Genomic DNA, 14,122 nt, shown 5'->3' with positions numbered 1-14,122 from the left:
CTTTAATCTAAGATGCTGTACCAGTCATTATCTTTAATCTGAGAGGCCGTATCAATCAGGAGCTTTATTTTGGAAGGCTGTATCAGTTAGTAACTTTAATCTAAGAGGCTGTATCAGTCAGGAGCTTTAATCTGAGACGCTGTTTCAGTCAGGATCTTTAATCTAAGAGGCTGTATCAGTCAGTAGCTTTAACCTGAGTGGTTATATTTGACAGTAGTTTTAATCTGAGGGGCTGTATCAGTCAGGAACTTTAATCTGAGAGGCTGTATCAGTCAGGAACTTTAATCTGAGAGGCTGTATCAGTCAGCATCTTGATTCTGAGGGGCTGAGTGGTTGTATCTGACAGTAGTTTTAATCTGAGGGGCTGTATCAGTCAGGAACTTTAATCTGAGAGGCTGTATCAGTCAGGAACTTTAATCTGAGAGGCTGTATCAGTCAGCATCTTGATTCTGAGGGGCTGAGTGGTTGTATCTGACAGTAGTTTTAATCTGAGGGGCTGTATTAGTCAGTCTCTTCAATTTTAGGGGCTGTATCAGTCAGTAGCTTTAATCTGAAAGGTCTCTGTTGGTCAGTGATTTTAATCTAATGTTGGTTGTGTATACTTTACTGGAGTAATTATTGTTCAGACTACTTTTTACTTGTACTATTTACATTTTCACACATTTATCTGAACTTTCTACTCGTTACATATTAAAAATAGCCTCGTAAATCTTATTTTATTTCAGTTTGTTTTCATTCCGGCTTCACATCCTTCAATAAAACCCCTATCCAGATAAATCTCTCCATCCAAATAAAGTGTATCTGAGTGTGATTGGATGAGAAGTATACCATATACCATTCCGACACCTATCACACCTGCACAAGTCACGCCCAGCACACTCCAAACTTAGCAGGCGTATGTAGTCTAGTATGAAGATGATCCGTGCAGAGACTCAATAGAACTCCAGACAAACTCCAGTCCAACAAAGCTTCTTTAATATGTTTGCATTCTACTAAAATACATTCATTTACAATCAGCATATATGCATTGCATAGTGCAAAATCCTAAATTTATTAACATTAACATTTTAATATAACATTATAGTCATTATGGCTTTTAGAAAAATGTGTATTTATAGAAAGCTGTATATATATAGAAAATAATCAATTGAAATTATTTGATATTGGCTCTTTAATAATGACCTTCTTGAATCAGCTGCACAGCACAGGGGGCGGGCCTTGGTTCTCTATTATTCAATCCCAACGTAGGAGGCCAAACCTTTATCCAATCCCAGCAGTGGACGTGGAACATCGCCATCCAATCAGCGTAAAGGAGGCTGGACGGCTTCAGCCAATTAGAGTGAACGAAGGCGGGCTTTGCCAGAATGCGGGTGGGAAACGATGTATCGTCACTGGAGCTGAATCAGGTTCACACACACCGGCTGTGTGTGTGTTGAGGCTGACACACACATATACATACACACACAATTCACACACACGCACGCGCACACACACACGCAGGCGGCCAGGCAGGCACATGCACGTTCCGTGTCATCGGCGTGATTAGGCGGCCGTGGACGGTCCACAGACTGCGGGCTACCTGAGCACCGACCACCGGCTTTGATTCGGATTAAAACCCCCCGTTTGTCTTTGATCCGGCGGAGATCACCTGACTGTAATGCGGCGCGAGGCTAAGGCGGAGGATAGCCCAGCCTGGGTGCACTGATACACAGCCCGGGGTTCATTTACACCCATTTGTCCGAGACACACACACAGGCACATCCTTAGGGCTGGAGGTTCAGGTAAGACATTGCATTACACTGCATTACACTGAATTGCATTTAATTGCATTGCATTGCATTAAACTGCATTGAACTGCATTGCATTGCGTTTGGATGCATGCAGCACTGAGTATGCACACTTGGTGCAATTGATTCCCACAGTATTGGAGGAGAACTGACTGGCCTGGGCTGGCCACACTGCTGCTGCAGTCCTTTCTGGGCCGTGTCCTGTTTGTTCTGTGTCCTGTAGAGTGGTGCTGTTTAACCTTAAAGCATATTCATACATATCTAAAGGATATGCTAGCCTGTGTGTGTATGTGTGCTATTCTATAGAATGTAGCTGAAGCTAATCTGACAGCTATGATAAGGAGGAGGAGATGAATTTAGAAAAAAAGGCCATTATGGCCTAGGCCATATTGAGCAAATATAAGCAGATATGAGTGCATCACTTGTGCACACATATGTCACATTGAACTTATTGATTGTGAAATTGATTGTGAGCATCAGGCCTGGTCAGAGCTTATTTTAGGACCAATTATCCTAAAATATAAGATCAGCTGATGCATGCACAAGAAACAGGATACAAGATCAGCTGGTGCATCAGTGCAATGCCCACTGCACCCACACACACACACACACACACACATACCTAGAGACACCTAGACAGAAACCTTAATGCTAATACTAATTGTCCATAATAATAAGAGAGAGGATCAATGCACAAAGCAATAATCCCCCAGTGCTGCATTAACACCTACAGTGCTGAATTCACTCTGGTGTGTGGCTGGCTGATCTTATATAAACACTGTTGTAGGAGTTCATGCAACACCAGGGATGTTTTGCTGTGTAATGTGAATCATACAGTACTATCACCAGGCCATAACTGCAATGCTAGCATAGCCTGATGTCCAGCAGCCTCATTTCCAAATCTGACAGTGCAGGAGAGGCTGATGGTAAGAGCCGCTTGGTTCTGGGAATTACGGTCAGTTACAGGAATGGGGAGGGGTGGTAGTAGCAAAGTGATGGAAATATGCAGGATGTGTCATTTTAAGGTTAATAGGAAGGATGCTAGGCCTGCAAGCACCCTTGTTGAATGGGTGCTGGTGTGTGTTGATATACTGCAGATGACAGGTATAGCTTGTAAGCTAACTCAGCTAACTGGTGCATTGCATCTTTTCATACAAAATAATGCACACATTGAAAAACAAAGCATGGCCTATATGTGTGATGGACAGGACACAAACTGTTTATTAACATGGATTGATGTAAAGATAGATAATGAATACACATCACCTCCTTGTTTCTGCAATCATTGGAGCACTTTGGCACTTTGTAGTTCTAGTATTACAGACTGTCCTGTATCAGTTTCTCTGCATACTTCATTTATAAATTATTATCCTCCTTTCACCCTGTTGTTCTGTTCGCTATTATTATTTGGGTGGTGGGTTGTTATTCTCAGCTCTGCAGTGACTGTAGTGGCATAGTGGTGGTGTATGAGGTGTTAGTGGTGTGTGTTGTGCTAGTATGAGTGAGTGGATCAGATACAGCAGTGCTGCTGGAGTTTTTAAACACCTCACTTTCACTGTAGGACTTTACACCTACAAGGTGTATCAACTAGGCAGGAGTGCTTCAGTTTCTGTTTTAGTAAAATTAACATTGTTGTTTTATTCTATAAATTACAGATAGCATTGCTCCAAACCCCCCTCCCCCCCCCCAAAAAAAAATATTGTAATTTAGAGCATTTATTTGCAGAAAATTAGAAATGTCTGAAGTAACAAAAACGATTCAGAGCTTTTAGACCTTAAATATTGCAAATAAAACAAAGACGTTCATATTTATAAAGTTTTAAGAGTTCAAAAATCAATATTTGGTGGAATAACCCTGGTTTTGAATAACCGTTTTAATGGATCTTGGCATGTTCTCCACCAGTCTTACACACTGCTTTTGGATAATTTTTTTGCCACTCCTGGTGATATGAATTCAAGCAGTTCAGTTTGGTTTGATGGCTTGTGATCATCCATCTTCCTCTTGATTATATTCCAGTGGTTTTCATTATGTTAAAATCTTATTTTTATCCAGACCTGTATATCAGTATACCTGTATATATATTCACTGAGAACACCAAAAGTGATATCACAAATATATTTCTTAATTTCTGTTGATACAATATATATTAGATACCTATATAAACAATATAAATGGCACCATTTGTGATGACCATCATCACACACTGACACTGCCGGGCTATGAAAGTTTTGCTGTTCTGCTGTTTCTGCTTGGCTTACATGCAGTAACCGGATGGCAGCTCCCTTTAATGAACATTCCAGTAGTCAATAACTGATGCAGTAAATACTGTATATCTCTTACAACGCTACGCCAATTTGTTATATAACTTAATTCATCTAAAATTACCAACAATTTAAAGAAGACGGTCAGACATGCCAGATGTTATTTTTCAGATTATCATAGGCTACTCAATTATGTCTCAAAGAGTAATTACACTCTAAGACATTTGTTACATTAATAGCTGAAATATGTTGCTGTGTAATAATAACATATACCAGCCCTGATTAGAAAGATTAAAATGAGACACAAATGTTGCTGTAGAGTATTAGAGTATAAAATATATATATATATATTAAATATATATTAGAGTATTAAATATATATAATATATATTTGACCATATTTTGTGTGTGTATATATATATATATATATATATATATATATATATATATATATATATATATATATATAATTATTATTATTATTCTTTTTAACCTACTGCAGTTCACACTGTGTATGGTTTCAGTTTTTGAAGCATAACTGGCAAAAATAATGTTCACTGTTATATATGTGTGCTTGAACTTACAAATAAACACAAAAAGTTGAAAATATTAGTATATGTTTACCAGTTAAATATTTGCTCCAAGTTAAATCTGTGACTGTATCTTTTTACACAATGTATAAATAAAATCTATAATCTTTATATGATTCTCTTGGTGAAGTTGTTTAGATACTGTAACACTTTACTGTAACTCCATATTAACCCTCCTGTTATGTCACAAATCAAATTGACCCATTTTAAACTTTTGAAGATCTAGGAAAAATTGTTAAAAGTATTTTTTCAGTATAAAACTCGCTCTGCTTGCCTTAATTAGTGTAATCAACATATAATATGAAAATGGGTCATCTCACATATTTGTACCCACCCCCTGCAGCACAAAAACTAAAACAAAATTGCAATTTTATGTTTCAATAATTTATTATAAATATTTTGTTTTATATGTTGTACTTAATAAGGTAGTAAACATATGAAAAACGAGTGAATTATCATAATTGAACCATTACCTGTTAAATGTAGGAAACCTCATTGCACTAAGCATTGATAGGATCATTGGTAATGGAGTTAGTACTGTAATATTCACACTGCTTGTTAGGATTTTTTTTTTTTTTCAGACATCTTTTAGATAAGAAACACCATTACTGTTCCTAAAAATATACATAACAGTAGGGTTAATGCAGCAATAAAAGCATGATAATATAGAATACAGCCAATTATCATATACACATATAAATTATATCATAGGATATCAGATTCAGACTCATGTTGATAATGCACTGACTGTAATGGGGAGAATGACGTCTCTGTCTTTCCCACTCTAAGCCAAAAATGCTGCTGCTGCACTATGTAATCATATATTAGCATCATATTTCTTCCTTGTAAATCAAAAGGCTGTATCATCAATATATTACTCACTTCTTTCTCAGTAACGAACACATTCTAACGTTTGTAAATAATTTTAAATGTAATCATTAAATTAATAAGTACTGTACTGTTTTTTTAAGTCATTACTGTTAATGCCATACATTTTTAATGCACATATAGCTGCTGTTAACCTATTTACTAAAGCTATTAGGGCTGCACAATATTTAGTTTCAGCATCGTTATTGCTATGTGTGCATGTGCATTACTCTTATAACTCTTATAATAAAGACTTGCAATGTCTTTTGCAGTGTCAAATGAAATTTTGTTGTTTTATACAAAAAGAAAATTCATACTATATTATTTTGTATGATATATCTGTTCGAGAAACACTTTTATTGTAATATTGTTTACTCCAAGTTAGGATACACTGTTGACATGCTCAATCGCTGCTATTGAACTGCTATTGAAATCTTGTCAAAATTCTCTGTATTTAAGTATGCAATATATGTTGTTGAAAAAATATATGTCACAATTCAAGCTTTTTTTCAATATCTATATATCCAGCTATAATTGCTATCTGATATACTATAGACCTACGAAATATATCTGTACACAATATAGACAGTACTCACCCTGTATAACTGATATAAATATGTGATGTTAAGAGTTTGCTTTAGCTGCAGGCAAACCCTAAAAATATACGTAATAAAGAGAAAAGCTGGGAGTGCATGTGTAACTGGTTTAAATTGTAAATAGACACTTAATAAGAGTGTTTTATGGTAAGAAGCTTTGATGTGTAAAATTCTTTAGTACGTAATATTCTAAAGTTTTTAATGCTTACATTATAAAAGCCATAATTGGTCATGATTGCAGTTCTTCATCCAGTTTTACATTAATAAAGTTATGATTGTGATTGATGTTTAGTTTCTGTACTTTTACATATGCTTAAATATCTTTTACATATGCTTAAAAAACTCAGAGACGTATAGACACCGCAGATTTGGAGTTATTGTTTTCCCTATCGATGGCCGATTCTCTGCATTCATAATGAACCATCTGTTTTGGCCTCTTTGTGTGTAATCTGATGGCCTCGGTCCCACAGCAGATTTGCATTGCGGTAAGCTAATGAAGATACGGCTGATTTGTGCACGAACAGATCCAGATTAATCAGGAATAAAGAGAGAGGGTGAGGGCGGGCGGGCGAGAGGCCTGTGTTCAGCTGTGGGCCTGCGGTCCTGACAGCCTTCATATTAATGCGGAATGGCATGCTCTCCCTCAGGTCCTCCTAATCCTTCTCTACTGGATCATGCTTCATGAACTACGACCCTCAGAAACAGAACCTGAAGCCTAGGAGAGGGTTTCAGGTTAGACCACAAAACTGGATTAGTTTTAGGAATGGATTGTTTTGGTAAATTTACTCCGTTTCCCCTACAAGTGTAGTCTGCTAGACCTAGTCCTTTCATCAATGGTCACATGATGCTACCCACAGGACACTGCTGTATGTTTGTGGTTGGTGGGCTATTCTTTTTTTTATATATCTTTATATTTTTCTCCCACTTTCTCCCCAATTTACAAGGAGAATTACCCACCCACTCATTAAAACTCCCCCCATCACTCATAATGCCCCAAAACACGAGGAGGGTGAAGACTCATGCCTCCTTTGATACATGTGAGTCAGCCATCGCCTCTTTTCTAACTGCTACTGATGCAGCATTGCCGAGTAGCATCACAGCACTAACGCTCGGAGGAAAGCGCAGTGAGTAATGTTGGAAAAGAGCGCCATCTACTCACTCAGAAAGAGTGTGGCCAATTGTCCTCTCTTAGGGCTCCGAAAGCTGATGGCAAGCTACATGAAAGGTGGGCCCTCTCAGCCCAGCAGTGACATCAAAGTGTTAAAGAACTCCAGCAGCACTGCTGTGTCTGATCCACTCGTACCTTCTACCTTCAGCAATCAGCACAAAACACACTAACACCTCATACACCATCACCATGCCAGAACAATCACTGTTGGGTCCTGTGTATTGAAGAACAGGCAGAAAGGAGCATGATAAAGTATGCAGAGTAATAGATAAAGGACTACAGTCTGTAACTATAGAACTACAAAGTGCTCCAGTGTGATTAGCTGGATCTAAATAAATGTTTTTAGTTACACTGAATCCATAATATGCAGCAAATTCACTCACAGCACCTAACAATCCATTAAAGATAAGTATGTTGCAGAAAAAAATGCCTTAAGTGTTATTATAGGGTTTTTTAAAAGAGTTCCCATAAGTATTGAAGTTATTCCTTAATTATTGCATGAAGTCCCTTAATGGTCTATTCCCTTACAATTATTTAAGGTCCCAAAACCTCACCTAACATTTATTAATTCATCAAGCAACAGTGCAACAGATATGTTAATTCAGTTCAAAAACAGCAATAATCTAAATTTAAAGTAGGTCTTTGAGAGAGATTTTTTACTCATTTTTTATATACACTGCCTGTACAAAAAAAAAGTCACCACCAAATAAAAGGACACACTCTCTACATTAATTTTTCACCAAGATCTTGCAGCAGCATTGATGATGATTGAGTCTGACCACTGCACAAAGCAGCTCTTCTCCATCCAGCACATCCCAAAGATTCTCAATGAGGTTAAGGTCTGGACTCTGTGGTGAACTCTCTCAATCCATGTGTGAAAATGAAAAAACCTGGTCTATATTCAGTATATTCAGGTAGTCAACTGACCTCATTCTTTCAGTGAACGGTTATCTTGTTGATGAGTTGTTATCTCAGTCACTGCAGTAAACACCTTACTGTTTTCCCTTTAAGTGAATTGATTAAGGGATTTTATGCAGCACTTGGGTAAGAAAAAAAATCTTCATATAAAGTTTATACTAAAGGGAAAAAAAAAGTAAGGTATTTTATGCTACTTGGCACAGCAGTCAGTGGATCTGCGATACTAGTGCTTCAAATACGATGCTAATGTCATAGTAGTGATGCTGAGTAAGACTGGCATGCTAATGCCATGGTGACGATGCTAACATTGCAGTGGCGATGCTAATATCATAGTGGTGTTAATAACAGCACAGTAGCAATACTAATAGTGCCCTGGCAATATTGCAGTGGTGTCTGTAATAGCGATGCTAGCTACGCTTATAGTGTGGTACTCATGCTGGACCATCAGGCTGGCAGCCCACTGTAACGGTGCTGGGTGAGGCGGACCAGTTAAATATTTACACATATATAGCAGATCAGGCTAACCTAAAGGGTGCACTGTAAATGCAGGGCCATTTAAGGTGGTACCAAGACTGCTGAGTTTGAAAAACGCGCTGCTTCAAAAAAGCTTAGAGGAAGCCTTGCTGAATAATTCATTGTGGATACTGAGAAACTGATGGACTTTGAATAATTCAGAAGATATGCTAAATAATTCATAGTAGTTAGTGAAAAATTCATGGTGGATACTGAGAAACTGGTAGTGGACACTGAATAATTTGTAATATTTAATGAATAATTCATAGTACTTGCTGAACAATTCATAGTAGATACTGAGAAACTGATAATGGACACTGAATAATTCATATTATATGCTGAATAATTTATTGTAGACACTTGGTAGGAATTCATGAGGCCCTATTTTAGCAATCTATAGCGCAAAAAATATGGCTTGGCGGCTCAATTCGTGCAAAGGCATGTACTAATTATCGTAATTAATCGTGTGTGCGTTTTTGGCGTAACATAAAATAAGCCAATCAGTTTGCCAGCTGTCATTTTCTTTAAGAGGCAGGTGTGCTCTGACTTTGATGTGTATGTATCTTAACAGCGAGACGCTTTGTGAAGATACGCCAGTAGCTCATTTAGGGAACAGTAATGTTATTTTATTCTTTATTCTCTTTATTGTTGAGTTAAAAGTCGAGTTTGAACTGTGCAGTGTGTCCATGTGTGTGTGTTAAACGAGTGGGGGTGTACAATGAACTGGGAGCGCCTATAGGAATGGACTCTGATGATTGACTGTTGTTTAGGTTCATTTCAGTCAGTGGTGCACCTGTGATTTGTCCACCAAAATATATAGCAACGCGCCAGAAATTTACCTGAACACACCTCACTTCCAGATCACCACGCCCATCAGTGTAGATTTATTTCTAAACTCTGATGCTATTATGACGGTGTAGGCACAAGGCATGAAAATAGACTGTAGACGGGGTGTAAGATAGCAAAGAGCATCGGCCACACGTCTTGTGCAGGGTGTAAGATAGGGCCAATGGTGACCAATGAGCAATGTTGTGGTTCTTGACTTATGTTAGCTGATAAAACCCAAGCTCTCACCCAGAGGTCATACATATCACGCTCTGATTTCAGCAGATTTTCTTTGATGTACTTGTTGACCTTTTCAGCATCTATTTTGATGCTGGTTTTGTTTGTTCCAACCATCTTACTCACTGTGTGTGTGTTAGATTCAGGAAGAGGGCTGAGAGAAGAGTATGTTTATTCAGTAAGTGTGAACGCCTGAAGCTCGGTGTCGCTCTCACAGCTGTGTCTGTTTATCAGGAGGAAATTCGGGCACTTCCTGCGGTCAGAGCTTCTATCATGTCAACAGAGAGCAGGTGCTGATGGAACCGTCAGTAAAGGACAGTTTTACACATTAGGTTCAGATTTACTCTCTATATCATATTGGAGATGAGGTCATACATCTACAGACTGGAATGTGGAGTGATGTGGGGAGAGAGCGCCATCTACGCACCCAGAGAGAGCAAGGACAATTATGCGCTCTCGGGGCTCCGGCAGCTGATGGCAAACTACATGAACAGGATTTGAACTGGCTATCTCCTGATCATAATGGCAGCACTTAGTACCCACTGAACCACTCTAAGCCCCCCTCCATTTTTATCTTGACTTTTTATTCCATATAATTAGAAAATATTTTTCTGTTAGTGTGCTTTTTATTATTATTATTTTTTGTACGTTTAATTTAATTGCTTTAAATAAGGTGCTTCAAAGTGCATAGAGTGGAGAATGGGGTAGATTCAGGCATCTTTTAATATATCAGATATCAACTATTTAAAGCTCCACTAGGTAGGATTGAGATTTTGTGCTTGTGGGCTCCCCCTACAGTTGTAGAGTGTAATAAATGTTTCAGTTGGATTAGTTTCTCTCTCGTTTTCTGGCTTTCACAGACATATTCGGTCTCTTTCCAGCTTCTGCCAGAGAGTCTGTATGTTAGAATAGCCCAGTAGTCCTTGTAGAACTGTTAGAACTAAAGGTTGGAAAGCAGGTCGCAGTTCTCGCGAGCGTTTGTCGCGGCCGCCTCTGAAAACTTACAGAGTCTGGTTTCAGCTCAGAGGAGCTCCGGCACAGACACGAGAGCACCGCTACACCTCATTGCAGTGCTGCAGTGAGTTTCAAGCTGTAATTTTACTTCTTTAAAAAGATAAAAAATCAAGGAAATCCCACCTAGTGCTGCTTTAAGGGCCTGGTCCAGTTCTTATCCTACTGCGCCCTGTAGTTTTCTTTCTATTTGATGGACATTTTTCCAGACCACATCAGCATTAAGGAGTGTTCTCAGTAGATAACAGAACAAAATTGGTTTCGGTTTTTCACGCGTTTAAACATACTGTGTATAACTTGGCACCGAGTGGTCCAGCGGTCTAAAGCGTTGCCACAATGAGCAGGAAGTCGCATGTTCAAACCTCCGCTCATGCAGCTTTGCCATCAAGCTACCGGTGCTCAGAGGCATCCGGGTGGGTAGATGGTGCTCTCTCCCCACATCACTCCTATGGTGATGTCAGCAGCACAGGGCGCCTGTGGGCTGATGTATGTTCATGTATGCTCATCAGCAGCAGCTCGAAAAGAAGCGTTGGCTGACTTCACATGTATCGGAGGAAGCATGTGTTAGTCTTCACCCTCCTGGTGTGTTGGGGCATTACTAGTGATAGGGGGAGTCCTAGTGAGTGGATTGGGTAATTGGAATATGGGGAAAATTTTAAATAAAATGATAAAAAAAGAAGTATGTGTATAACTTGATTAAACAGTGTGAAAGACTACAGCAGCAGTTAAACTGCAATTAGGTGACAGGCCTAATACTTAGCACTAATACGGTGGTACTCAGTATGATACGTGGATTAGATTGCAAAGAGCCAATACTTATCAATAAGGTACTCTGATTAGATCAAGGTATTCAAACTGGATCTAGCTATATTGTGTGCTGTAGATGTAAAGCGTTAGCCTGAACTCTCCTCCTGCTCTCCAGGACAGTGTGTTGATGCTGCTGAGACCTGGCTGTAAAGCCCTAGGCTCTTTTTGGTGTGGAAGGAACCGGAACACGCTGGAATATGTGGAGCTGTTAATCATGAGCTTTTTGCCTGGCTGCTCCCATCTACCGTCTACCGACTACCATCTAACAAATACAGCACAGCACGGTGGAGGATTAGTAAAGAATGTGAATACTACAGTAACTTGCTTTACAATAAGGATGGGAATCACCGAGCATCTCACAATAAAATGCTTACAGTAACAGTGATGTCACAATACTGTGATTCTGTGATACTCGATATATCATAAGACAATTTTCTACCATACTTCACATCATCTGTGTTATTGAATAAAGGATAAAATACTCCTAAATAAGTAAATACCAGGAATGATGGATTTATTGGTTTCACAGAATATAACAACCAATATTCTTCATCACAGGTTTACCCTATTCATTTGTTCATAGCGCCACCATGTGGAGTAATAAAGCAGTGACTGTAGTAAGTCAAATTGAGGGGGGTGACTGAGTCAATGGGAGTTTATAGGGCGTATGTTTAAAAGACAATATTCGTATTTGGTGGCACAGATTAATTGTGATTAATCACAGCTTTTTATTCTTGTAAGCACTTAGGTGTGTAATAATTGATATTTAAATGTAAATACAAAATAGATTTACTGTATATTAGTGGTGTTAATCCCTTAAAAAATGATTGTGTTAATCACTATAATATTCATCAGAATCAAAATTAACAATAATAATTTAAAATTAAAATGCTGCTACTTTTGTATTTTGCTATATTTTGGGATACATAATAGCATAGTAATAGGTAATAGTTTAATGTGCTGATGATTAGCTCGTCAAACAGAAGCAGCTAAATAAATAAAATAAAATAAATAAATAAAATCTCTAATATAATAGAAAATAATGGGCGGGTGGCGGGGCACAACAAAAAAAATGATGCATTACCGTTTTCATAAAAAAACTATAAAAAACAGTCAACTCCACTTAGAGTTTAGTGCTAACTCAGAGAAAACACTTGACTTGACTCTCTGTGTGCCGTTAAGGGTTAAACGCAGGTCTCTGCAACTGTAGACATTCAGACAGTGTATTCTGTACTGTGAAAGTTGCAGCTGTGGAGGTGTAGTAGTTTCCTGTTGTACAGGTGCAGTAAATCTGTGGTGTTGGCCGGCGGGAGTGAGCTGAAGGAAGGAGGTAATCAATGGGCCTTAACTTGTCCTCATCAGCTTGGTGTGTCTGGAGCATTACTTACGTTGGCCACTTGCACTCTGACTAGGGCTGGGGTGGGCAATATGGCCCTAAAATAATATCACAATATTTCATGGTATTTTTTCGATAACAATACTATACACCAGGGGTGTCCAAACTTTTTTTGTTGGGGGCCAGAAGGAGAAATATATTTTAAGTCACGGGCCACACGCTGTAATAAAACAAATAATGAAATATACCACATTAAATAATACTTTTTTCCTGATTACTTTCATTTTACTTAACTTACTATCTTTATCTTTGACAGTGTTGTGTAAACTAAGATTTTTCAAATTGATGTTTAATTTCATGATGTCTCTTAATATTAAACTCCTTAATTACAGCAACTTTTAGACTCTTTGGCCCGTTTTTCTGCGCTAGAAATGCGCACCCTCTCCGCTTTTAGACTCTTTTGCTCCGTTTTTTTTGCGCTAGATTATAAAAACCTGCTTAACAGCGGGCCAACTTTCATTCTATTTCTAAAATACCTTGCCTCACCAGTTAGTTAGTCATGATCTGATATAAACATGCACGTTGTGTTTGCAAGCCTATATAAAAATAAATAGTATTGAGTGGAAAGCACAAAATTTGACATTGTCCAAAGTAGTGCTGGACGATATGGGCAAAATTTATATCACGATATATTCCTTAAATTTCGGTCGATACGATATAATTTCGATATCGATCTATCTATCTGTACCTACTACTGTCTGAAAATTTAATTTAAGCCTTTGAAACCTCCTTTCACAAAAACTTTAATACTTTAGAAATAAAAGTAGTCAAAATAAATCAATGCTCAATATTATTTGCATATAGCAAAATAATAACATGACATCCCTGTCAAACATAAGCCTATATAACTATTACCAATAAAAAAACTTTAAATTACAACAGAGGCCGAGCTTCTTATTCTTTGTAAACAAATTTAACAGATTAAAACAAAAGTGTTTCAACTAGGATATAGAATACAAGAAGCCTTTATAAATAAAGCGACAAGATTTTCCCGTCAAATAAACAAACCTACAGGCTCTATCAACTATGAATAACTTAGTTACAACATAAACTGTAAAAGTGCTTCAGTCAGTAACGTTATGTAGTGGAGTTGCTTGAAGTGGTGGAACAGATTAGATGTATTAACATTACCGCTGCTGGTCGGCTG

At 38.0% G+C, this 14,122-nt stretch overlaps 1 protein-coding gene across 4 annotated transcripts in view; it reads left to right on the top strand.

Annotated features, from left to right (window-relative positions):
* Positions 1-1,415: 1,415 nt before the first annotated feature.
* LOC103034155 (spectrin beta chain, non-erythrocytic 4) overlaps positions 1,416-14,122 on the top strand; it is a 107,185-nt gene continuing 94,478 nt past the window's right edge. For all 4 annotated transcript variants that reach the window (XM_022679447.2, XM_022679444.2, XM_022679443.2 and 1 more), the window contains exon 1: positions 1,416-1,781. The gene's annotated coding sequence lies outside the window, so the exon portion shown is untranslated. The remainder of the gene's footprint in view (positions 1,782-14,122) is intronic.

This window comes from Astyanax mexicanus, chromosome 9 (genome assembly GCF_023375975.1).
Source record: "Astyanax mexicanus isolate ESR-SI-001 chromosome 9, AstMex3_surface, whole genome shotgun sequence".
Classification (NCBI taxonomy): domain Eukaryota; kingdom Metazoa; phylum Chordata; class Actinopteri; order Characiformes; family Acestrorhamphidae; genus Astyanax; species Astyanax mexicanus.
Note: the sequence above shows the minus strand (reverse complement) of the source record. Positions and strands in the feature narration are given on the sequence as shown.